The following is a 24,309-nucleotide window of genomic DNA, read 5'->3' on the forward strand; positions in this document are numbered from 1 at the left end:
GGTCACGCCGTTCTTCGCCAACAACGGGAGGCACCCTAGAACCTTCCCGGGACTGGAAAGAATGGGGGAGGGGGAGCCGCAGACAGCAGATGCGTTCGCGTCGGAGTTGCAGGAGGTCCACGATCAGCTGCGGCGGCACCTGGAGCTGGCTAAACACGCATACAAGGTACAAGCGGACAAACACAGAAGGGTTGGCGAAGAGATCCATGTGGGAGACTGGGTCTGGTTAGCAGCCCACGCAGTGCCGGCCAGGTCGTTGGCGAAGAAGAAACTAGGGCATAAACAACTGGGGCCCTACCAAGTCGACGAACAGGTCAACCCGGTGGCTTTCAGGCTGGCTCTTCCGGAGGGTTCCAGAATGCATCCGGTGTTCCACAGATCGGTGCTCACTCCCTACAAGGCACCTCACAGGTTTCAGGAACCAGGAACGGCACCGGGTCCGCTCCGAGAGAGAACCGGGCAAGGGGGAGTGGCACAGGAGGAGCGCATCAACGAAGTCACGGAGATTTTGGACTCCAGATGGGGGGAAGAGGGGGTAGAATACCTTCTCGCCAAGGAGGGCACCCCGGCCAGTGCCAACAGCTGGGTGCCGGGCTACGCTTTAGACGAACCTCTGCTCAAAGAAGAGTTTCATGCCCTCTTCCCACATAGGCCAATGCCAGCAGACTTTTTCGACGACTGGCTTTTCACGCCCACGCTTTCAGCCAGCACGTTCCGGGGGTTCGACTCGGACGAGGAAGCGACACGAGACGCCCGTTCCCCAGAGGGGTCACCCTCGGGATCTGCTTCAGAACCCTCGTATTGGTGGGATGATCGACCAGAGGAGCAGTTCCGCAGAAGGTGGCTGGAGGGTCCAGGACGAGCAACGTCTCCAGAAGGCAACGAGGGAGAGACGGACATGGACGTTTTCGGGGACGACCCGGGTTTCGAGCACGGCGGCACAGAGATGGAAGCGGAGGTGACCGTCGTCAACGAGAGCAGGGAGGAAGAACCGGAAGACTTCGGATGGCGGCCCGCCACGGGAAGCGAACTGTATCCGACATTCGTCCCCCTGACACGGCAGCACCCAGATCCCGCACCGGAAGGAGGGGAGGGGGGAAGAGGGGGCTTCGAGGGGGGGATGGATGTCAGGGGTTCAGGAGCAGAGGCAAGGGCAAGGGAGGAAACAGAGAGCGAGGGAGAGGAGGCAGAAGAAAAGATGAGTGATGACGACGACCCGAGATCTCCGAGTCTTTCCAGTGAATCAGAAGATTCACAGAAAGGAGCACCAGTGGCCAGGGCAAGGGGGGAGCCTAGGGGGACACCCCAGGAAGATAGAGCCAGAGGGGACTCAGAGGGGAGCAGTTGGAAATCGGGACCAGCGTCACCGCCAGAGAGCAGGGAAGAGGAAGGGCGCCAGGGATCAAGCGCTGGCAGCTCACAACAGGGGGGAGGGCACGAGTCAGGAGTGGCCACACCTCCATCGGGGAGCGAAGAAACGGTCAGACGGAAGGTGGAAGGTTGGGCGCGCGTGCCAAGTTCAAATGCACAGGAAGGTGGCGCAGTAGGCAGCCCGGAAAGGGAGCCAGGTCCTAAAGCCCGCCGAAAGGAGGGAGAAGAGTCAGGGGGGTCAGCGTCAGCGTCAGAGGAATCCCGGAAGGAAGAGACCCCGGGGGGCAGAGGGACCCAGAGAAGAACAGTCAGGCGGAAAAGGTGGAGCAAGGCTAGGATATTAAGTTGGTGTACAAGGGGCGGAGACTCAGATGGGGCTTCGCCGATCTAACCATTAGACGTAGGGTTGCACGCAGCAGCTTGAGAATGGAAACTGTAACTCAATAAAGACTTTTATTTAATGATCGCTGGCTAGCGTGATCCTCTGTGAGCTAGGATCTGGAAGCAACTCTGACATATATGAACGACAATGCAAAAATAATTGATGAGAAACTTGATAGAGTGGGAAGCAAAACTGATCAAAATGCCAAAATTATTGTGGAACTATCAAGTCAGATGAATGATTTGGTAACAAAAAAGTGGAATTAACAAAAATAGTCCAAGACCTTAAATGCAAATCCCAAAATCTATAAGAGGCAGCTAAGAGGACCCAGAATGAGAGTAAAGAAGTGAAAAGGGAGTGTGACAAGATAAAAAAGAGACCGCAGAACTGAAAGAAACACAGGAAGCAGCACTGGATGCAATAGCAACATTACAGATGCAAAGGAGGGGGAGGATTTAAAGATTCAGAGGTGTCCCAGAGGAGCAGATTGAGGAGAAAATTATGAAAGAGTTGGCCAAGAGGTTAGATTTGGATGAACAGGTGACGTCTCAAGGTATAGAAAAAATATTCAGAATTAGATTAAGTGTAGCCAGAGCTAATAAGTGGCCTGGTGAGTGCCTGGTGTCCTTTACATCAATTGACATCAGAGACAAAGTGCTGCAAATGAACAATAAAAGGAAACTGAGAATAGATGAAAGAGACATTGTCATTCTTAAGGAAAACCCTGTTAGGCTTTGGAAAAAGAGACAGCTACAAACCTCTTGCTGAAGCCCCAAATGCAAACTCTATAGTTTACAGAATTCCCAAAGGGTATCTCCTTTTTTAAAGGAAAGAGACAAAGGTGCTTGATGGCGGAAGACACCAACAAATTCTGGAGGAAGTATTAGAAGGAAATGGGAGGGGGAAAACAACTAGTGGGAGGAGTGGATGACACGGACGCGGCAATGTCAACAGAAGGAAATTAAAGAGAGAGATTGGACAAAAGAAGTGATTTAAGCATCACTCAAGGGTGTTAATAAATTGTTTATATTGTGTATTTACTGTTTTTATTTCTGTGAAGTGAAGATACATTAAAGTATGAACTTAAAAGATTGTCACCGGGAATGTAAATGGACTTAATGATAAAGCCAAGAGAAACAGAGTAGAACATATCCTAACTAAACAAAAATGGGAAGTGATATGGGAAGAAATTGGGAAAAATGAAAAAGAATTATTTAATAACCCGGACAGTGAACTAATCAAACAAAATATTAAAATGCTCCAGACACAATTCTCAATGATTATTAACCAAGAGATTGAATGGAAAATCAAGTTGCTAAAACATGGAAGCTTTAAGTTTGCAAATAAACCTGGCAAACTATTAGCTTGGCAACGTAAAAAACAAAAGCAGAATGGAAGGATAATAAACAAAATTAAAATCAGAGAAAAGAGTAACAGATAACCCAAGGAAATAAACAGAAGTTTTGTAAGTTTTTACAGAGAGCTATACAGGGAGGGAACAGAAAATCACGACAAAAAAGAATACCTAAAGCAGAACAACTTACCAAAGATTCTAAAGGAGAAAATCAGCCTCCTAAATTCTCCTATTACCGCATTAGAAGAACAGGCAATTTAAAAAGCGAAATCAGGGAAGGCCCTGGGCCCAGATGGCCTACCCGCAAGCTATTATAAAAAGCTAGAAGAACCCCTATTCCAACCATTAAAGGATATGATGAACAACATAGTAAAAACTGCCGGAATCATGGACAGAAAGTTATATAACCCTATTTCCTAAGCAGGGAACTGATCTAACAATTGTCTCAAACTACCGGCCAATTTCCCTTTTAAACAATGATTATAAATTATTTGCTGACATACTTTCGGAAAGACTGAGAACGATTCTTAAATACAACATTCACGAAGACCAGGCCGGCTTTCTCCCTGGACATCAGATGCAAAATAACGTCAGAAATGTTATCAATGTGTTGGAATACTTAGAAATCAGAATTGACAAACCAGCAGTATTAATGCTGGTTGACACAGAGAAAGCCTTTGATAATATCTCATGGAGATTCATGAAAAGAATGATGCAACTAATGGAGTTTGGTCAACAGTTTTGTAAAGGAATTGAGGCTATATACTCTGATCAACAGGCCAAGATTATTATCAATGGCAACATTACAGAAGACTGTGTAATAAGAAAAGGGACAAGGCAAGGGTGGCCGCTATCCCCGCTAATATTCATTCTGGTAATGGAAATGCTGAATAAAAAAATAAGGGAAGACCAAAACATAAAAGGAATAACATTAGGAGAGAAAGCATATAAACTAAAGGCGTTTGCCGATGACCTTATTATAATGACAGAGAACCCAAAAGAAAGTTTATTAAAGGTATTAGAAACAAATTTTGCGTAGGTAGTGGGGTTCAAATTAAACAGTTCTAAAACAAAGCTCTTGGTCAAGAATCAAACTAAACAGGAAAGAGATGATCTAGAACAAGCATGGCCAAAGTCCGGCCCACCGGTCGACTCAATCCGACCCCCATAACTTAGGGGTAAAATGGTAAAAAAAGCTCAAAAACTTTGGTTGGCCTTCATGCATATTCACTTCATCAAATCTGGCCCTCTTTGGGAAAAGTTTGAGCACCCCTGATCTAGAAAATGTCTCGAACTTGAAGATCTGCAAAAAGAGAAAATATTTGGGAATATGGATCTTGGCAAAAAATAATAACCTATTTCAAGATAACTACACTAAGACCTGGATGGAGATAAAAAGAAATCTAGAAATACAGAGCAGATTAAATGTATCTTTCTGGGGGAGAATATCCACCATTAAAATGAATGTTTTACCAAAAATGCTTTTCTTATTTCAGACGATTCCTGTGATTGAGACAGTGCTCCTGAAGGTAGGAGTCTATCAATTGATGAAGATGATCATCCAAATGTCATAGACCAAATGGAGCAAACAGCACACAGACCTAGTGGTGGGAGGAAAAAATCCTTAAATAAGAGTCACGGGGGAATGATTAATGGACTTCAATGTCTGTACACTAATGCGCAAAGCATGGGAAATAAACAAGATGAGCTTGAGCTCTTGGTACAGCAAACTAAATATGACATAATAGGCATCACTGAAACCTGGTGGGATAAGTCCCACGACTGGAATGTAATAATGGGGGGATACAATCTATTTCAGAGAAACAGACCAGACAAGAAAGGAGGAGGAGTGGCGTTATATGTCAGGGATGTGTATACCTGTGAAGAGATCCAAGATTTAGAACCTCAAAGCCAAAGTGAGAGCATTTGGGTCAAAATTAAGGGAGAGAAGAATAACAGTGACCTCATTGTGGGAGTTTACTCTAGATCCCCAAGCCAAACGGAGGACATAGATGATGCCTTCCTGGAACAGATGGCCAAGCATGCAAAAGGAAGGGAGATAGTAGTAATGGGGGACTTCAATTACCCGGATATTTGTTGGATGTCAAACTCAGCCAAGAGCATAAGGTCAAACAGATTCCTCACTGGCCTTGCAGACAACTTCATTGTCCAGAAAGTGGGAGAAGCAACAAGAGGAACAGCCATTTTAGATCTGGTCCTAACCAATGTTGATGACCTGGTTAGTGGGGTAGAAGTGGAAGGATCATTAGGCGCGAGTGATCATGCACTTCTGAAGTTTACTATACAGCGGAAAGGAGCAGCCAAGCATACTAGGACTCAATTTCTTGACTTTAAGAAAGCTGACTTCATAAAACTTAGGGAAGTGCTGGGTGAGATCCCATGGACAGTAATACTAAAAGGAAAGGGAGTTCATGATGGCTGGGAGTTTGTTAAGAGGGAGATAGTAAAAGCACAACGTCAGGCAATACCAATGAGACGGAAACGTGGAAGGTGCCTAAAGAAGCCAGGGTGGCTATCTAAAGAACTTTTAACTGAGTTAAGATTAAAAAAGGATGTGTACCAAAAATGGAAAAGGGGGGAAACCACCAAAGAGGAATTCAAACAAATAGCCAGCACGTGTAGACACAAAGTCAGAAAAGCTAAAGCACAGAATGAACTCAGGCTTGCTAGAGAGGTTAAAAGCAACAAAAAAGGCTTTTATGGGTATGTCCGTAGCAAAAGGAAGAACAAAGAAACAGTGGGGTCACTCAGAGGAGAAGATGGTGAAATGCAAACAGGGGACACAGAAAGGGCTGAACTCCTCAATGCCTTCTTTGCCTCAGTCTTCTCCGATAAAGAAAACAATGCCCGACCTGAAGAATTTGGAGCAAATGATTCAGCAAAGGAAACACAGCCCAGAATAACTAAGGAGATAGTAGAAGAATACTTGGCTAGTTTAGATGTATTCAAGTCTCCGGGGCCAGACAAACTGCATCCAAGAGTATTAAAAGAACTGGCAGATGTGATCTCAGAACCACTGGCAGTCATCTTTGAGAATTCCTGGAGAACAGGCGAAGTCCCGGCAGACTGGAGGAGGGCAAATGTTGTCCCTATTTTCAAAAAGGGGAAAAGAGAGGACCCAAATAATTACCGCCCAGTCAGTCTGACATCAATACCAGGGAAGATTCTGGAGCAGATCATTAAGCAAACAGTCTGTGAGCACCTAGAAAGGAATGCTGTGATCACCAATAGTCAGCATGGATTTCTGAAAATTAAGTCACGTCAGACTAACCTGATCTCGTTTTTTGACAGAATTACAAGCCTGGTAGATGAAGGGAACGCAGTGGATGTAGCCTACCTTGATTTCAGCAAGGCATTTGACAAGGTGCCCCATGATATTCTTGTAAAGAAGCTGGTAAAATGCGGTCTTGACTATGCTACCACTCAGTGGATTTGTAACTGGCTGACTGACCGAACCCAAAGGGTGCTCATCAATGGTTCCTCTTCATCCTGGAGAAGAGTGACTAGTGGGGTGCCACAGGGTTCTGTCTTGGGCCCGGTCTTATTCAACATCTTTATCAACGACTTGGATGATGGACTCAAGGGCATCCTGATCAAATTTGCAGATGACACCAAATTGGGAGGGGTGGCTAACACCCCAGAGGACAGGATCACACTTCAAAACGACCTTGACAGATTAGAGAACTGGGCCAAAACAAAGAAGATGAATTTTAACAGGGAGAAATGTAAAGTATTGCACTTGGGCAAAAAAAATGAGAGGCACAAATACAAGATGGGGGACACCTGGCTTGAGAGCAGTACATGTGAAAAGGATCTAGGAGTCTTGGTTGACCACAAACTTGACATGAGCCAACAGTGTGACGCGGCAGCTAAAAAAGCCAATGCAATTCTGGGCTGCATCAATAGGAGTATAGCATCTAGATCAAGGGAAGGAATAGTGCCACTGTATTCTGCTCTGGTCAGACCTCACCTGGAGTACTGTGTCCAGTTCTGGGCACCACAGTTCAAGAAGGACACTGACAAACTGGAACGTGTCCAGAGGAGGGCAACCAAAATGGTCAAAGGCCTGGAAACGACGCCTTATGAGGAATGGCTAAGGGAGCTGGGCAGGTTTAGCCTGGAGAAGAGGAGGTTAAGGGGTGATATGATAGCCATGTTCAAATATATAAAAGGATGTCACATAGAGGAGGGAGAAAGGTTGTTTTCTGCTGCTCCAGAGAAGCGGACACGGAGCAATGGATCCAAACTACAAGAAAGAAGATTCCACCTCAACATTAGGAAGAACTTCCTGACAGTAAGAGCTGTTCGACAGTGGAATTTGCTGCCAAGGAGTGTGGTGGAGTCTCCTTCTTTGGAGGTCTTTAAGCAGAGGCTTGACGACCATATGTCAGGAGTGCTCTGATGGTGTTTCCTGCTTGGCAGGGGGTTGGACTCGATGGCCCTTGTGGTCTCTTCCAACTCTATGATTCTATGATTCTATGATTGGAGAAACAGGCAACGAGACATCTCAAGATATATCTAGCAGGGGGGAAACCCCAGGATTAAACACAAATTATTAATTGATTTTAAAGAAAGAGGAGGCTTTTCCCTGTCAGATTTGAAACTCTACTATGAGGCAGCGTGTCTCTCCTGGATCAGGGAATGGTGTATATTACAAAACACAGACCTTCTAGATATGGAAGGGCATGACAATCACTATGGCTGGCATGCCTACTTAGGCTACAATATGGTCAAGGTACACACAAAAATTTTAAAACCACATTATAAGGAAACCCCTATATATGATTTGGGCAAAATACAAAGGTCTGCTCAAACCTAAAAATCCATGTGCATATTGCCCCAGAAGCATTGGCAGTGAAGAAAAAAAATATGAAAGGGAATTGGCCAACATATAAAGTACTGTTAAAAGAAGAAGAAAATCAGTTGAAATTTAAAAAAAATCGAAGAAATCAGGGCACACCTGTCAGGTTGGTTACAATATCACCAACTTCATGAGATATTTAAACTCAACAAAAGAAATGGCTTTGAGACAGAACCCTCCAGATTGGAAAAAGAACTGAAGCTCTCTCCAAAATGGACCGACTCCTCCTTGACTGGGAAGTCAAGAAAGAGGAGGCAAAATCAGTAATGGTTAAATGGGCTCAAGACTTTGGTCACAACATCCCTATGGATGCCTGGGAAAAACTATGGAAGGTAGACATGAAGTTCACCGCATGTTACGCTTCAAAATAATATTTTATGAAGATGCAATTCTGCTGGTACTTAACGCCACTAAAACTATCTAAAATGTATAAAAATACCTCGAGTAAATGTTGGAGATGTGGGGAAGTGGAAGATTCAATGCTACATATGTGGTGGAACTGTAAGAATATAAAGGAATTTTGGGATGTCATTTACAACAAGCTCAAAAAGATGTTTAAGGTTTCCTTTATAAAAAAAACCCGGAGGCTTTCCTCCTGGGGATACTAGGCACAGATATACCTAAAGAAGCAAAGGAAATATTCTTGTACGCCACGGTAGCTGCAAGAATATTAATCGCCACAAATTGGAAAGGAGGAATTGTTTCGAAAATTAAGGAATATTGTAATAGCATGATGTCAATGGCAGGCCTTTGAATGACTTCTGTGGTAGGGTGGATAATGATTAAGGAAAATTAACAAAAGAAAATGAATAGTGCATTAGATCGAATAAGCGGTGGATGCATGATGGGGTGATGGGAAGTCGCTATAGATGCAAGAAGAATTCAATGTGATTTGATTTAATTACTACAATTCTTTTTTCTGGATAAAACTTTGTTGTTTCTTTTTAACTTCAATACAGCATAAAAAGAAGAAGTTAACGGTTTCCCACAAACACATTCTTTAACAAAATAATAATAATAATAATAATAATAATAATAAGCGACTGGAATGGTTCTCCCTGACCCCCCCCCCAGTCATCCCACTCTGGAGGCCTCTGGCTGCAGCAGCCACTGGGGCAGCAGGTCTCAAGGTTGAGCTTTCTTTCCTCCTTGTTCCTAATGGAGCTCTTCCTTCCCCCTTCTTCCCTGGCAGTGAGAAGGGCGCCATTTTGTGGTCCACCTCAGGTGTTCAAATGTATTGGGCCAGCCCTGCCAGTTGGGCCATGCTGCCCCCTGTGCCCACCAGGGGAATGGGGAGGTTGCATGAGGACTCCTGCAAGCTCTCAGTCAGCCCTTCTGGATGGGGTGGGTGGGTTTTCCTGCTCTCCCACCCCTTTTAATGTATTATTTTAATTTTCTGCATAAAGTCGTCATTGTGTATGAAAAACCAGCATAAGGTGAGATCTGGCTGTATGTGAATTACAAGAGAGAACTCTGGTTGGCGTGTGAGTCCCTGGGGGCAGGGGGCTGTGGGTGAGGGCGGGTGTCCGGCAGGGGGGCCGCCACCACCAGCCCTCCTCCTTCACTGGTGCCTCAGGTCCATATTTCTCTTCTGATCTGGTTCAGAGTTCTGCCCCTCCCACCCCATTTCATTGCATGCTGACGCTGGCATCTCCTGCCATATACCAGGTGGGGTCTGTGAACGCCCCTCAAGGGCAGAGGTCCATATTCTAGCGTCCTGTCCTGGTCCACACATCTCAGAGCCACAGTTCTGACAGTCCGCGGGGCTCCCAAGGCTTCCCAGACTGGAAGATGCAAGGCAAACTGGTTCCCTGGCTGCTCCATGGAGAATTCGTGGGGCCCATTTGGACGTCACAGCACTGAGACAAGCACAGCACAATTTTAAAACTGGAAAGTTAGGGGGATGAAATGGAGTCCAAGTCTGCAGCAACAGTCACCTTTTTTCAGCTGAAGGCAGTTCTCCAATTGCTTTCCATCACTGTTGGCTCTATTGGCCTCTGAGCACACCAGGTCTTCTACTACTACTACTACTACTACTACTACTATCATCAAAATAAAAAAAATCCTTCCAGTAGCACCTTTAAGACCAACTAAGTTAGTTCTTGGTATGAGCTTTCGTGTGCAAGCACACTTCTTCAGATACACCGTGTATCTGAAGAAGTGTGCTTGCACACGAAAGCTCATACCAAGAACTAACTTAGTTGGTCTTAAAGGTGCTACTGGAAGGATTTTTTTTATTTTGGCTATGGCAGACCAACACGGCTACCTATCTGTTACTATTATCATCATTTCTCTACCGCCCTTCATCTGAGGATCACAGGGCGGTTTACAATACTTTTGATTCTGAATGGCCCAGGGAGAGACAGGCATATAATGTTGACATACAAATGACCCGGGGGCTGTTCCAAGAGGGTCCAGAAAGGTTTTGCTGTTCTTCCAGCGAAAGTGCCCCCACCTGTCTCTTATCTGCTCACGCCAGCTGAGGTGGCTCTTGGCCATGTTCAGATTCAGCTCCTTACAAGGGAGGGAGGCAAAGGGGGGGGGTGAGGGGACCAAGTGGCAAGTTGGGAGACAGTCAAAGCCGTTTTGAGACACTTTGGGCAGAATGTCCCCTTAGTTCAGATCTGAGGACTCAGTATCTTGAGCCCCCAATGGGAGGATCAGTAAGAGCCCTCCCTCTAAGCAAAACTTCATTTGTACTGGCTGGCACTGATTATCACATGCCCCATAGGACTGCTAAATATGCCCCACAGGCTACAGAGAAGCAAAGACTTCTGACTTCCTCCGAAGATCCCCACTGATTTATGAGGCGCTGCTTAGAGCCAGCCTCTTCTGGCACTGCACGGCTCACGTTTTTATTCTGAGGCTCCATTTCTGGTTTCAGCAATACGTGTATCAGGGAGGGGGGGATGCGCACCCTATTTGGCCAATGAGAAATGAACGTTGCTGTTTCATTAAAATTTCAAACCTTATGAACATCTTGTTCTCACCTGAACAGCCAGCTACATTTCCCCATGGCCCACCATAAAGGGGGAGAACTATACAGTGGTACCTCGGGTTAAGAACTTAATTCGTTCTGGAGGTCCGTTCTTAACCTGAAACTGTTCTCAACCTGAGGCACCACTTTAGCTAATGTGGCTTCCCGCTGCCGCCACTGTGCGATTTCTGTTCTCATCCTGAAGCAAAATTCTTAACTCGAGGTAATATTTCTGGGTTAGCGGAGTCTGTAACCTGAAGCGTCTATAACCCGAGGTACCACTGTAGTACCACAGGGGGTGCATTCATGGTTAGGGGGCTTGCTTTTTTTCTAACTAGAAGCCACACCTGTTCTGCTTGCCATTAGCTAAAGGAAGCCCCATCCCTCACGCCTGCACCACCTAACCCTTGCCAAGGGTCTCCTGCCCTATGCCTTGCCCACCTCAGCAGGAGCCCCAGGAGCCCAAAAGATGATGACTTGCCTAGTGAGGTGAGGCGAGAATATGCTCCGGAGAATATTCTCCACAAACTATAAATTCTAATGTAAGAACCAGTTTTACACCCCACATTTTAAAAATCTAGTAAATAATAAGTCAAGCTGTGATATTGCCAGTGTATGTAATGAATAATGATTTTTTTTAATTCAGTTACATTACTGAGCACTTTGTCATTCACCATTGGCAGTTCTGAAATGTGAGCTACAGAAAACATTTTTTGTTTGTTTTAAAAATGCTATTCATTTAATTTGGTGAACATTTTAATTCGTATGTGTCAGAGCTGCTTCCAGATCCTAGCTCACAGAGGATCACGCTAGCCAGCGATCGTTAAATAAAAGTCTTTATTGAGTTACAGTTTCCATTCTCAAGCTGCTGCGTGCAACTCTACGTCTCATGGTTAGATCGGCGAAGCTCCATCTGAGTCTCCGCCCCTTGTACACCAACTTAATATCCTAGCCTTGCTCCACCTTTTCCGCCTGACTGTTCTTCTCTGGGTCCCTCTGCCCCCCGGGGTCTCTTCCTTCCGGGATTCCTCTGACGCTGACGCTGACCCCCCTGACTCTTCTCCCTCCTTTCGGCGGGCTTTAGGACCTGGCTCCCTTTCCGGGCTGCCTACTGCGCCACCTTCCTGTGCATTTGAACTTGGCACGCGCGCCCAACCTTCCACCTTCCGTCTGACCGTTTCTTCGCTCCCCGATGGAGGTGTGGCCACTCCTGACTCGTGCCCTCCCCCCTGTTGTGAGCTGCCAGCGCTTGATCCCTGGCGCCCTTCCTCTTCCCTGCTCTCTGGCGGTGACGCTGGTCCTGATTTCCAACTGCTCCCCTCTGAGTCCCCTCTGGCTCTATCTTCCTGGGGTGTCCCCCTAGGCTCCCCCCTTGCCCTGGCCACTGGTGCTCCTTTCTGTGAATCTTCTGATTCACTGGAAAGACTCGGAGATCTCGGGTCGTCGTCATCACTCATCTTTTCTTCTGCCTCCTCTCCCTCGCTCTCTGTTTCCTCCCTTGCCCTTGCCTCTGCTCCTGAACCCCTGACATCCATCCCCCCCTCGAAGCCCCCTCTTCCCCCCTCCCCTCCTTCCGGTGCGGGATCTGGGTGCTGCCGTGTCAGGGGGACGAATGTCGGATACAGTTCGCTTCCCGTGGCGGGCCGCCATCCGAAGTCTTCCGGTTCTTCCTCCCTGCTCTCGTTGACGACGGTCACCTCCGCTTCCATCTCTGTGCCGCCGTGCTCGAAACCCGGGTCGTCCCCGAAAACGTCCATGTCCGTCTCTCCCTCGTTGCCTTCTGGAGACGTTGCTCGTCCTGGACCCTCCAGCCACCTTCTGCGGAACTGCTCCTCTGGTCGATCATCCCACCAATACGAGGGTTCTGAAGCAGATCCCGAGGGTGACCCCTCTGGGGAACGGGCGTCTCGTGTCGGTTCCTCGTCCGAGTCGAACCCCCGGAACGTGCTGGCTGAAAGCGTGGGCGTGAAAAGCCAGTCGTCGAAAAAGTCTGCTGGCATTGGCCTATGTGGGAAGAGGGCATGAAACTCTTCTTTGAGCAGAGGTTCGTCTAAAGCGTAGCCCGGCACCCAGCTGTTGGCACTGGCCGGGGTGCCCTCCTTGGCGAGAAGGTATTCTACCCCCTCTTCCCCCCATCTGGAGTCCAAAATCTCCGTGACTTCGTTGATGCGCTCCTCCTGTGCCACTCCCCCTTGCCCGGTTCTCTCTCGGAGCGGACCCGGTGCCGTTCCTGGTTCCTGAAACCTGTGAGGTGCCTTGTAGGGAGTGAGCACCGATCTGTGGAACACCGGATGCATTCTGGAACCCTCCGGAAGAGCCAGCCTGAAAGCCACCGGGTTGACCTGTTCGTCGACTTGGTAGGGCCCCAGTTGTTTATGCCCTAGTTTCTTCTTCGCCAACGACCTGGCCGGCACTGCGTGGGCTGCTAACCAGACCCAGTCTCCCACATGGATCTCTTCGCCAACCCTTCTGTGTTTGTCCGCTTGTACCTTGTATGCGTGTTTAGCCAGCTCCAGGTGCCGCCGCAGCTGATCGTGGACCTCCTGCAACTCCGACGCGAACGCATCTGCTGTCTGCGGCTCCCCTTCCCCCATTCTTTCCAGTCCCGGGAAGGTTCTAGGGTGCCTCCCGGTGTTGGCGAAGAACGGCGTGACCCCCGTGGACACGTGCTTCGTGTTGTTGTAGGCGAACTCGGCGAGAGGCAGGTAATCCACCCACGTCGCAGGCTGTTGATTCGCATAACATCTCAGGTACTGCTGCATGATGGCATTGACCCGCTCCGCTTGCCCGTTGGTCTGCGGGTGTCTAGCCGACGCCAGGTTGATCTTGACGTTCAGGAAGCCCATCAGCCTCTGCCAGAAGTTTGAGATGAACTGTCGCCCTCGGTTGGACAGAATAGACCGCGGCAGACCGTGAACCTTGAACACGTGGTCTATGAACAGTTTGGCGGTTTGTTCCGCCGTGGCCACCTTCGCACACGGAATGAAATGTGCCATCTTGGAGAACAAATCCACCACCACCAGCACAGCCGTCTTGCCCCTCGAGCTGGGCAGATCCGTGACAAAGTCCAGGGCCACTCTCTCCCATGGCTCGAACGGAGTTTGCAGCGGTTCCAGCAGTCCGGCCGGCGGTCTGTGCACTGGTTTGGACCTCTGGCAGGTGTCACACCTCGCCACGTAGTCCGCGACTTCCCCTCTCATTCCGGGCCACCAGAAGTCTCTGGCTACTAATTCCACCGTCTTCTCCTTGCCAAAGTGCCCGGCAGTGGGCGCGTCGTGCAGCTGCTGCAGTACCTTGGCGCGAAGTTCGTCTCCCGGCACGTAGATGGCCCCTTTACGGATGAGCAAACCATCTCGCAGCTGGAACTCGTCGGTCGCTGCCGTGCCCCTGTGCACCTCTGCCATCTTTGCTTGCGCGAAGGAGTCATCCTGCAACGCTCGTCGCACCGCATCCAGGTCAACTGTTGCCGCCGCGCACGCCCACACTGTCGGTGCGAAGATGTGCATGGCGGCCGCTGGCGTTGCCTCCTCCAGATACTGTGGCTTACGGGAGAGAGCATCCGCCATGATGTTGGTGTCCCCCGGGACATATTCTATTCGGAAGTCGAAATTCGCAAAGAACTCAGCCCAACGTATCTGCCTCTGGTTCAGGAACTGTGCCGTGCGCCAGTGCTCTAGATTCTTGTGGTCCGTGCAGACCTGCACCGTGTGCTTGGCGCCGATCAGGAAGTGCCTCCACGCTTTGAACGCTGCATGAATGGCCAGCAACTCCCTGTCCCAGATGGTGTAGTTCTGTTCGGACTTGCTGAGCTTCCTTGAGTAAAACGCTCCCGGCCTCCAAACCCCCTGCGGGTCTTTCTGCAGCAGGACTGCTCCCACGGCTCTGTCCGAAGCGTCTGTCTCCACCCTCATCGGCCTGCTGGGGTTGACATGAAGCAGCTGCTCTTCCGACGCGAAGAGACGCTTGAGTGCCTGAAAGGACTGCTCCGCCTGCTCTGTCCAGATGAACTTCTTTTTCTTGGAGCTGAGCGTGTCCGTGATGGCCGCTGTCTGCATCGCAAAGCCTTTGATAAACTTGCCATAGAAGTTCGTGAAGCCGACAAACCGTCGGACCTCCTTCCGGTTGCGTGGGCTTTTCCAATCCAACACTGCTCGGACCTTGGCGCTGTCCATGGCGAGCCCTTTATCAGACAACTTGTAGCCCAGGAAATCCACCTCCGTCACGTCGAATTGGCACTTCTCCAGCTTGGCGTAAAGCCTATGTTGCTGTAGCCTGCTCAGCACTTCCTTGACGTGTCTGTCATGCTCCTGCTGCGATTCCGAAAAGAGCAGGATGTCATCCAAGAAACAGACGCACGTCTTGTAGAGGAGCCCCGCCAACACGTGATGCATGAAAGCTTGAAAAACGTGGGAGCCATTTTGCAATCCAAAAGGCATAACTCTATATTCGTAGGTGCCCAGGGGCGTGAACATGGCTGTCTTCCACTCATCTCCCTCCCGCATGCGAATGAGGTTGTATGCCCCTCGCAGGTCCAACTTGGTGAACACTCTGCCCTTCCGTACCTTTGCGAGGAGGTCGTCGATTCGGGGCATGGGGAAGTCCGATGGCTTGGTCACACTGTTCAAGATGCGAAAGTCCACTACAAGTCTTTTTTGGGGCGTGTCCCGCTTCTTAACAAAGAATACCGGACTGCCCCCCGCTGCCTTGGACTCTCGGATGAAACCGCGCTCCAAATTATGATCTATGAACTCTTTGAGTTCCTGCAGTTCATCCTCAGACATGGAATACAGCTTCCCTTTGGGTAGCGCCGCCCCCGGCAGCAGGTCAATTTTGCAGTCATATGGTCTGTGGGGGGGTAGCCTGTCTGCCTCTTTCTCGCAGAAAACCTCCAAAAATTCTGCGTACTTGTGGGGAACCGCTTGCAGCGTGCCTAGCTGCAGCTGTGACTCCTCTTCCCCTCCTTCCTGCCTGGGCACGATGCAGTGTTCAGCGCAAAAGGAAGAGCCGAAGGTCAGCTGCCTCTGGTACCAAGCCAGCGTCGGGCTGTGCTTGTCCAGCCAACTCATGCCCAATACAATGGGCGTGTCCGATAGTTGAGTGACATTGAAGCTGATGATTTCCCTGTGATTCCCAAGTCGCATCACCATTGGTGGCGTCTGCTTCACCACTTGCCCCCCTAGCAGCTCCCTGCCATCCACCGTGACAACCTGCAGGGGCAGCGTGGCAGGCAGCAACTGTATAGCGTGCCGGTCGACAAAGTCCTGCCCTATAAAGTCCGCATTGCTTCCGGAGTCAATGGTGATTGGCACGTCCATGGTGATTCCATTGGGCAGCTGGAGCGACGCGGTGAGCTTCACTACCGGTTTGGGCGGGAGGGGGTCCATGGGCTGTAAAATCTCTGGGGACTGCTTCACTGACACGTCTGGCTGGGCCCCAGTGCCTCTTCCTCCAACCAGACTCCTTCGTTTCCCTGCTGTGGTTGTCCTTGCTGCGTTGCTGCAGTTACCATTGCTGAGGCTGCAGTGTGCTTGTGGAGCCTCTGGGGACACTCTTTCGCCATATGCTGTGGATCATCGCAGATGTAACACTTCCTGTTCCCTCTAGGAGGCTTCGCTTTCACTGCTGCCGGTGCTAGGGCTCTGGCTGCTGACTGAGCCCTTGCACCTCCAACCTCCATAGGTTCCGCTCCTCCTCCTGGCGGAGGCGTGGATTGCGCACGCGCTGCTTCTCTGGGAAGGAAGGAGGAGCCCCTGGCTGGTTCGCGCCCTCCACGCCCTTCGTCCCTGCTCCACGGACGTCCTTCCAGCCGCACCCCCACCGCCAGCGCCCTCTGAACGATCTCCTGCGTGGTCCGGGGTCTCTCCCCCCTCGCAATTTCATCTTTAACCGAGCCGTGCAATCCCTCCCAAAACAGGTCTCTTACAGGAGCCGAATCTCTGTCCCATTCCAGGGCACTGACCAAAGCGAAAAAGCGGGCATGGTACTGCCTTACGCTGGCCCTCCCTTGCTTCAGTCCATGTATCTCCTGCCGAGCAAGATCCACGTCAATGCTTGATAAAAAGCACCCATCCATCGCTTTAATAAAGGCATCCGCATTTTGGAGCGCCGGATCCTTATCTCTCCACAAATTGCGCAGCCATGCTTTAGCATCTCCATGCAAATGGGACATGATGAATCCCACCTTCTCTTGCTCATCTCTAAAGTCTTTGTTCAGCAGTTGCAGTGCACACATTACATCTGCTCTAAAGTTGGGGTACTGTTGCAAATTCCCATCGAAGTGAGAGACCAGACCGCCTGTTCGTCTCCCCAACCCAATCCCCTCCGGTTTGGGTGTCAGTTGCCCTTGCTTCGTAAGCACTTCCAACCTGACCTGGAGATCCCTGTAGGCGGCAGCTGCGTCCTCCTCTCTCTTCCTGGATGCAAGAGCCTCGGCATTCAGTCGTGTCACTGCTTCTCTGAGTTCCACTATCTGCTGTTCGGCCGTCATGTTGTCTGCCGTTCGTGAGCTCGCTAGTAGGCACCCGCTTTCTCTCCTCTCCGCGAGGACGTAGATGCCCACAATCTAGGGATGGAGCTTACTGTCAGAGCTGCTTCCAGATCCTAGCTCACAGAGGATCACGCTAGCCAGCGATCATTAAATAAAAGTCTTTATTGAGTTACAGTTTCCATTCTCAAGCTGCTGCGTGCAACTCTACGTCTCATGGTTAGATCGGCGTAGCTCCATCTGAGTCTCCGCCCCTTGTACACCAACTTAATATCCTAGCCTTGCTCCACCTTTTCCGCCTGACTGTTCTTCTCTGGGTCCCTCTGCCCCCCGGGGTCTCTTCCTTCCGGGATTCCTCTGACGCTGACGCTGACCCCCCTGACTCTTCTCCCTCCTTTCGGCGGGCTTTAGGACCTGGCTCCCTTTCCGGGCTGCCTACTGCGCCACCTTCCTGTGCATTTGAACTTGGCACGCGCGCCCAACCTTCCACCTTCCGTCTGACCGTTTCTTCGCTCCCCGATGGAGGTGTGGCCACTCCTGACTCGTGCCCTCCCCCCTGTTGTGAGCTGCCAGCGCTTGATCCCTGGCGCCCTTCCTCTTCCCTGCTCTCTGGCGGTGACGCTGGTCCTGATTTCCAACTGCTCCCCTCTGAGTCCCCTCTGGCTCTATCTTCCTGGGGTGTCCCCCTAGGCTCCCCCCTTGCCCTGGCCACTGGTGCTCCTTTCTGTGAATCTTCTGATTCACTGGAAAGACTCGGAGATCTCGGGTCGTCGTCATCACTCATCTTTTCTTCTGCCTCCTCTCCCTCGCTCTCTGTTTCCTCCCTTGCCCTTGCCTCTGCTCCTGAACCCCTGACAGTATGTATTTCAACTATATGTAATAGCTTTTTTTCTATTTTGGTGTGACCTTATTCTTAGCAATTCTATACCCTTGGCCATACAGTGACCATACATATTTATTTTTTACAGAAGGTAGTTTTAATGCTTTATACACTTAAAGTACCTAGGCCTATGTGCAAGAAGAAGAAGAAGAAGAGTTTGGATTTGATATCCCGCCTTTCACTCCCTTTAAGGAGTCTCAAAGCGGCTCACATTCTCCTTTCCCTTCCTCCCCCACAACAAACACTCTGTGAGGTGAGTGGGGCTGAGAGACTTCAGAGAAGTGTGACTGGCCCAAGGTCACCCAGCAGCTGCAGGTGGAGGAGCAGGGAAGCGAACCCGGTTCCCCAGATTACGTGACTACCGCTCTTAACCACTACACCACACTGGCTCTCCATGTATGTATGTGCAACAGCATGTGAGGTGGCCTTGATTTAAACAGTTGACATTTCTATATTTTTATTTAGTGCCAGTAACTGGTTTTTGCAATGCCATTCAATGGTACATGGTGATATTTATCAGAGACTGACATACTGAAATATATTATATAATGATAATGTATTTAATGTCAATGGCTTCTTTTTTATATGTATGCATATAGTTTTATTTAACAAGCTATGTTTTAGTCACCAAAACAGTTACTGTGTTAGAACTATCAGAAGCACAAGATAGCCTATTACTGAATTTACTTGTATCAAACCTTAACATGCCAATTGTATTTTTTGACTTGTCATATAACATGTATATGTTCTAATGGAAGAATAAAATATGATTTAACTACTGAGTTTCCTCATACGAAACCTTAACATGACAATTACTGGTGCCATCACCTTATTATATCATTTTCAATGCATTAAAATGAATATTCTCCTATTTTAAATGAAAATTCACTAATATTCTCATTGATTGAGAATATTCTCAAGAATATTCTCCAAAAGATTATTCTTGAGAATTTAACATCACTAGACTTGACCAACAGCCCATTGCTCATGCAGCGGCTTCCCTGGCCATGCCAGCTGCCCCCCCCCAAAACCTCCTCCATTCCTTTCCTGTGTTCCCAGAAGCCTCTCAGACCTTGCCATCTCCAGTGCACTTAAGACTGGGAGCTCCAGGTTTTCCTCAGTGCTCAGTGTTGCTGGCACTAAATGTACACCCAGTGAGAAAGGAGGGGTGTTGGGGTGGGGACACACAAAGCGCAGCCCCTCCTGATTCTGGCTGCTCACCTTCCAGCTTGCCAAGAACAAGAGGAAACTGCTCAGCGCCAGGCTCTTGGGGGAGCCAAGCCAACTCCGAGTGTTGAAGGCAAGCTCCAGAGGTGCCTGTGCCCACCGGAGGGGACGCGCCTGGCTTTGCTGACTGGGGTCCCGCTGGCCTTTGTGCTTCAGGACGGCTTCCCTCAAGCAGAAAGTCTCCTTCCGCCCCTGGCTTGGCTACCTGCTCTGGCAAGTGAAGGTCGTGCAGTGGGCTCCCTCCTGGCAGCCCCTCCGCCAGCCCCAGAGCCCGGGCTCTCGCCAGGGCCTCGTCCGCTGGGCTCTGGAGCTGCTCCTTCCTGTCCCGGCCTGTACCAGCAGGGCCTGTTGCTACGTGCTGCAGCTGCTGCGGCTGGTTCCCAGCACCACCGGGTGCTCCCTTGCGAAACTGGCTTGGCAGCTTCTGACACACCCAGCTGCATGGAAACTGAGAGAGAGGGTGGGGTGGGGGGAGGCAGCCCTTGGCTGGGCCCAAGCGCAGCCAGAGAGAGGATCGCTGGAAGCCAAAGGATGGCCTCCCCTCACACCTGCCTCTAGGCGTGCGGCTGGTTGGCCTCAGCAGCTGGGGGAATCTCCTGACCCAGCAAGTCAAGCTTCTTCAGGAATACAGGCTGCCTTGGAAAGGCCAACTTGCCAGCAAATGCCACTGCCCCACAGAAGACAGGCGGGCACCTGGTGGCCGGAAACCCCCCAGTCCCAGCACAGCACCAAAACGCCCCCCTCCCAGGTGAGGGTGGTCCTGCTTGCGGCTCAGGCTGGCCTTGAGCTCTTCATCTGACGAGACATAAGGACATCGGACCAGTGGCCCATCTAGGCCACCATCCTGCTCTCACAGTGGCCAGCCTTCTGCCCTTGGGCTAGGGACATGGTAGGCATGGGGTGGGCAGCTGCCTCGCCATCCTTCCAGCAATACATGTGCCAGGGCTGCCCCTGGGAGTGCGAAATTCAGCTCCCTGCTCTTCCTCCGAGGCAGGAGGCCAGGGAAGCATGTCTGCCTTGCTCTGAGCAGGGGGCTCATGGAGCAGCCCCTCCCCCGCTGGGCCTTTCCCCCACAAACACAGCCCTGCATTCCTCTGGGTGCTACTTCCTGTGCAGCCACATGCTCTCCTACCCCTCTCTTAGAAATTCCCCCAAAGGGGGGCAGAGCCCCACTTCCCACCAAGCAGGGGTGTGATGGGCAAAGGGGGGGTGGGATGCCGCAGGACTGCTCCAGACCTCTTACATGAGAGTCTTGGGGAAGCGGACCCCCTCCCCCCGTGGGACAAGCAGACCCCTCTCCGCCTTCCTCACACACAAAATGAGCTCACCCAGCACCTCTGAAGCCAATGACCTAAGCGGGGGTTTGCTTGGGTGCCTGCATAGAGAGGGAAGAATTATCCCAAGGCCGCGTTAACCACAGAGTTTCCAGGCAGCCATGACACATATAACTTCTCCATTACTTTAGAGGCCTCCGCCTACATTCTGTGGACACATTTGAGGCTTCACATTTCAAAGGCTGGTGCAGAATTTGGCACCTTAACCACCTCAGCTTTGGGTTTAACACAACAAGTTGCTAGCCCCCAAGGAAACGCGGGCTCTTATGAACAGGGTGCACACTTCCCTCTTGTTCTGGGGCTGAAGGGGCACAGTCTTGGTCCCCCACCAGGCCACGAACACCCAGGTGCCAACGCACACTGGCTCCTCCCACCCAATGACTGAGAGCAGGATAAGAGCAGCCTCCTGGCGGGTGGTGGGCAAGGAGAAGGGTGCCAGGCCAAGGTGGGAGCCCTTGGCAAGTTCCCTGTAACGGTCGGGTGTCCCTCCAAGCTCCAGTTTTAAAACAGATGAAGACCTCTCCCTATTCACTTCCTCCCAATGCACATAATTTTATACCCCTTGTTCAAGTCTATCACTACTCCCCTTTCGCTAGAAAGCCCCAAATATTGCAACCTTTCCTCCTAGAGAACTTGCTCCACCCCCACTCTTCTCTTCTCTTTTCTTTTAGAATAATTTTTATTAAGTTTTCAATTTTACATTTCAAAATAAACATTTTACAAACTTCAAAATATCCAAAGACTTCTCTTCTTCTCCTTGCATGGTTCATTTTACATATCATATGTTCCTGCATATTTTACTATAACCATTGAAATCCGTTTTCCACTTTTACATCAATCAAATATTATATACACTGTTGAATTTCTCTTAATGCTGCCTGCGTTTTCAGCTGTGTAGTTATTTCCCATATATTCAATAAATGTTTTCTACTCTTCTTTAAATATATGTCCTTCTGGCTCTCCTATTGATATGTGATAAATCTGCAAGTTCTGCATAGTCTATCATCTTAAGCTGCCAATCCTCTTTAGTTGGGACCTCGCTCACTTTCCATTTTTAGGCTAACAAAACATGGGCCGCAGTTGTTGCACACATAAATAACTTTTCCTGACACCTAGGAATTTCTGTCTAGATTATTCCCTGTAAAAAGGACTCAGGTGTTTTTTTTGGGGGGGGGGGATAATCTTAAACATTTTTTCAACTCATTATAAATCATTTCCCAATATACTATTACCTTTCTACATGTCCACCACATATGAAAGAAGGTTCCCTCTCACCCCACTCTTTTCTGAACCTTTTCTAGTTCCACAATATCCAGTTCCACAAAATATCCTTTTGACTACCTCACAACACAATCCTAAAACGTTATTTTTTAAAACTGAAATTGAAAACCAGGCATAAAACAAAATCATCACACAACACATGTATGAAATACTGGTGTGGAGCATAGACAAAAAGGTGGCCAAATAGATCTGGAATACATTCTAGACTTTGGGTCTAAGTGGTACCTTGGTTTAAGAACAGTCCGGTTTAAGAACGATTTGGTTTACAAACTCCGCAAAACCAGAAATAGTGTCCCGGTTTGTGAACTTTACCTCGGTCTAAGAACGGAATCTGAACGGTGGAAGGGCACCGGCGGCGGGAAGCCTCATTAGGGAAAGCTCACCTTGGTTTAAGAACGGTTTTGGTTTAAGAACGGACTTCCGGAACCAATTAAGTTCGTAAACTGAGGTAGCACTGTACTAGAAATTATAACTAAAAAAGTTAAAAAACCCATAGGGGGGCTCTGTTTTCTAATCCGGCTACACAGGAGATGGCAACTGCTATGTTGGCTCCCAAAGAAAGGGGCACAAATGCAATGGGGCAGAATGGGGCCTTCCAACCAATCAGCTCAGGTTGGCTCCAAAGTGTGCAACTTGTGCATTTTGCAGCTCTCACCAAGACAGAAAACTGGTGTTAACTTCAGGCAATGGCTCCTCTTGCGTGAATCTCCCCCTGCCCGTGATAGTCTCTGTGGAAGTCCTGCTCCAAAATGCATCTTGCAGGGGGCGAGTGGGAGGGTCTTGGTAGCAGCCCCAATGTTCAGCCCCAGCCCCTGTCTCTGCTCTCGCCTGGGATGACTAGGACACTTGCAATCAGATCAGAGCCTCAGCTGGTGACCTTGAGAGCAGGCTGCTCAGTTTGACTTTTCTCATTGTTTTGTGATTGCTTTTCTATCATTATACCCATTTCTTGTTTCAATTCAAAAATTAAATTACACTCAAGACACCACTACGGTGGGCCCTGTTCATTCAAAGTTAGCCAGAGCAAAATGACGTGGGGGGGGGGGGGAGAGAAAGCAGGTGAGGGACTTCACAGGTGCCTGCAGGGGGCAGGCCCCCCTTCTTCCCTCCTCCTCCATCTTGGGAGACAGACCCACCATTCCCCCACTGCTCTGGCTAGAAGCTGAAGCCCAGATAAAGTGTGTGTGTGTGTGCGGGGGGGGGGTTGTTCAGAGGAACACTGGCCTGCAAATGTTTTGGGGAGCCCTGGCAAGCAGAGGGGGGTCCGATGACCCCCAGGGCCAGCTTTGCTGCTGCTCAGCCAGGCTCTGCTGGCTTGAGGCTGGACGGGGGGGGGGGGGCGCACCCAAGCGGGCCCACCTGCCCTCCTCCCGGGACAGCTCCTGCCCTGGAAGTGCGGAGGCCAGGAAGGAAGGAAGGAGGCAGGCAGGCAGGCAAGCAGTTCCTCCTCCTCCTCCTCCATAGAATCGTGGTTCGGCAGGGAGCCCAAGGGTCATCCAGCCGAGCCCCCTGCCCTGCAGGACCCACAACTCCAGCATCTCGGACAGGTGCCCCCCCCCTTGACCTGAAGTCGGCGGAGAGAGGAAGGCGCTGCGCGGAGTCCCGGCCGGGAAGTTTGCGGCCGCTCCCGGGGAAGGGCAGGCGGGGCGGCGGCGAGCTTCGCCGAAGCGCGGCCGCACCCAGCTCGCCGGGCCAAGCACCTGCCGGAGCCCGGGCCCCGATGGGCGAACGAGCCAGCGCCGGCCTGCCCCGGCACGTGTCGGGACAGGAGCCGGCACTCCCAGCCGGCGGGCGGGCGGCCCGGGAAGCTGGCGCCCCTCCGGCCTCCCGGGACCCGTCGCCTTGCGCCCGGCGGAGGAGCCCCGACAGTCCAGCCCCGCGGCAGGCAGACGCTCCTCGGCCCTGCCCAGCCCCCGCCCGGGACAGGCTCTTCCCTCGGCCCGGGAGGGGGCGGACACCCCCGCGCCGCGCCGACCTCCGCTCCCGGCCTTGGCCCCGCGAGAGCACCGCCCGTCCGCCGCGGACCTCGGCCCGTCGCCCATGCCGCGCGGCCGGTGGCCCCGTTTCCCCGACGGCAAACGGAGACGCCGCGAAAGAGGGGCCCCGGGATCCCGGCTGCCGCTCGGGCCGCGGCCCC

The 24,309-nt window shown here is 50.5% G+C and overlaps 1 protein-coding gene across 2 annotated transcripts in view; it reads right to left on the reverse strand.

The window, feature by feature from the left end:
* The window catches only part of FAM83H (family with sequence similarity 83 member H), a 41,542-nt gene that overhangs the window by 16,999 nt on the left and 234 nt on the right, over positions 1 to 24,309 (reverse strand). The window contains exon 1 of one of the 2 annotated variants that reach the window (XM_081013974.1): positions 19,552 to 19,571. The exons of the other annotated variant lie outside the window; for it this stretch is intronic. The gene's annotated coding sequence lies outside the window, so the exon portion shown is untranslated. Of the gene's footprint in view, positions 1 to 19,551; positions 19,572 to 24,309 lie in introns of those variants that run through there. 2 annotated transcript variants of the gene reach the window in all.

Source organism: Podarcis pityusensis, assembly GCF_964106645.2.
Source record: "Podarcis pityusensis genome assembly, chromosome: 7".
NCBI classification, from domain to species: domain Eukaryota; kingdom Metazoa; phylum Chordata; class Lepidosauria; order Squamata; family Lacertidae; genus Podarcis; species Podarcis pityusensis.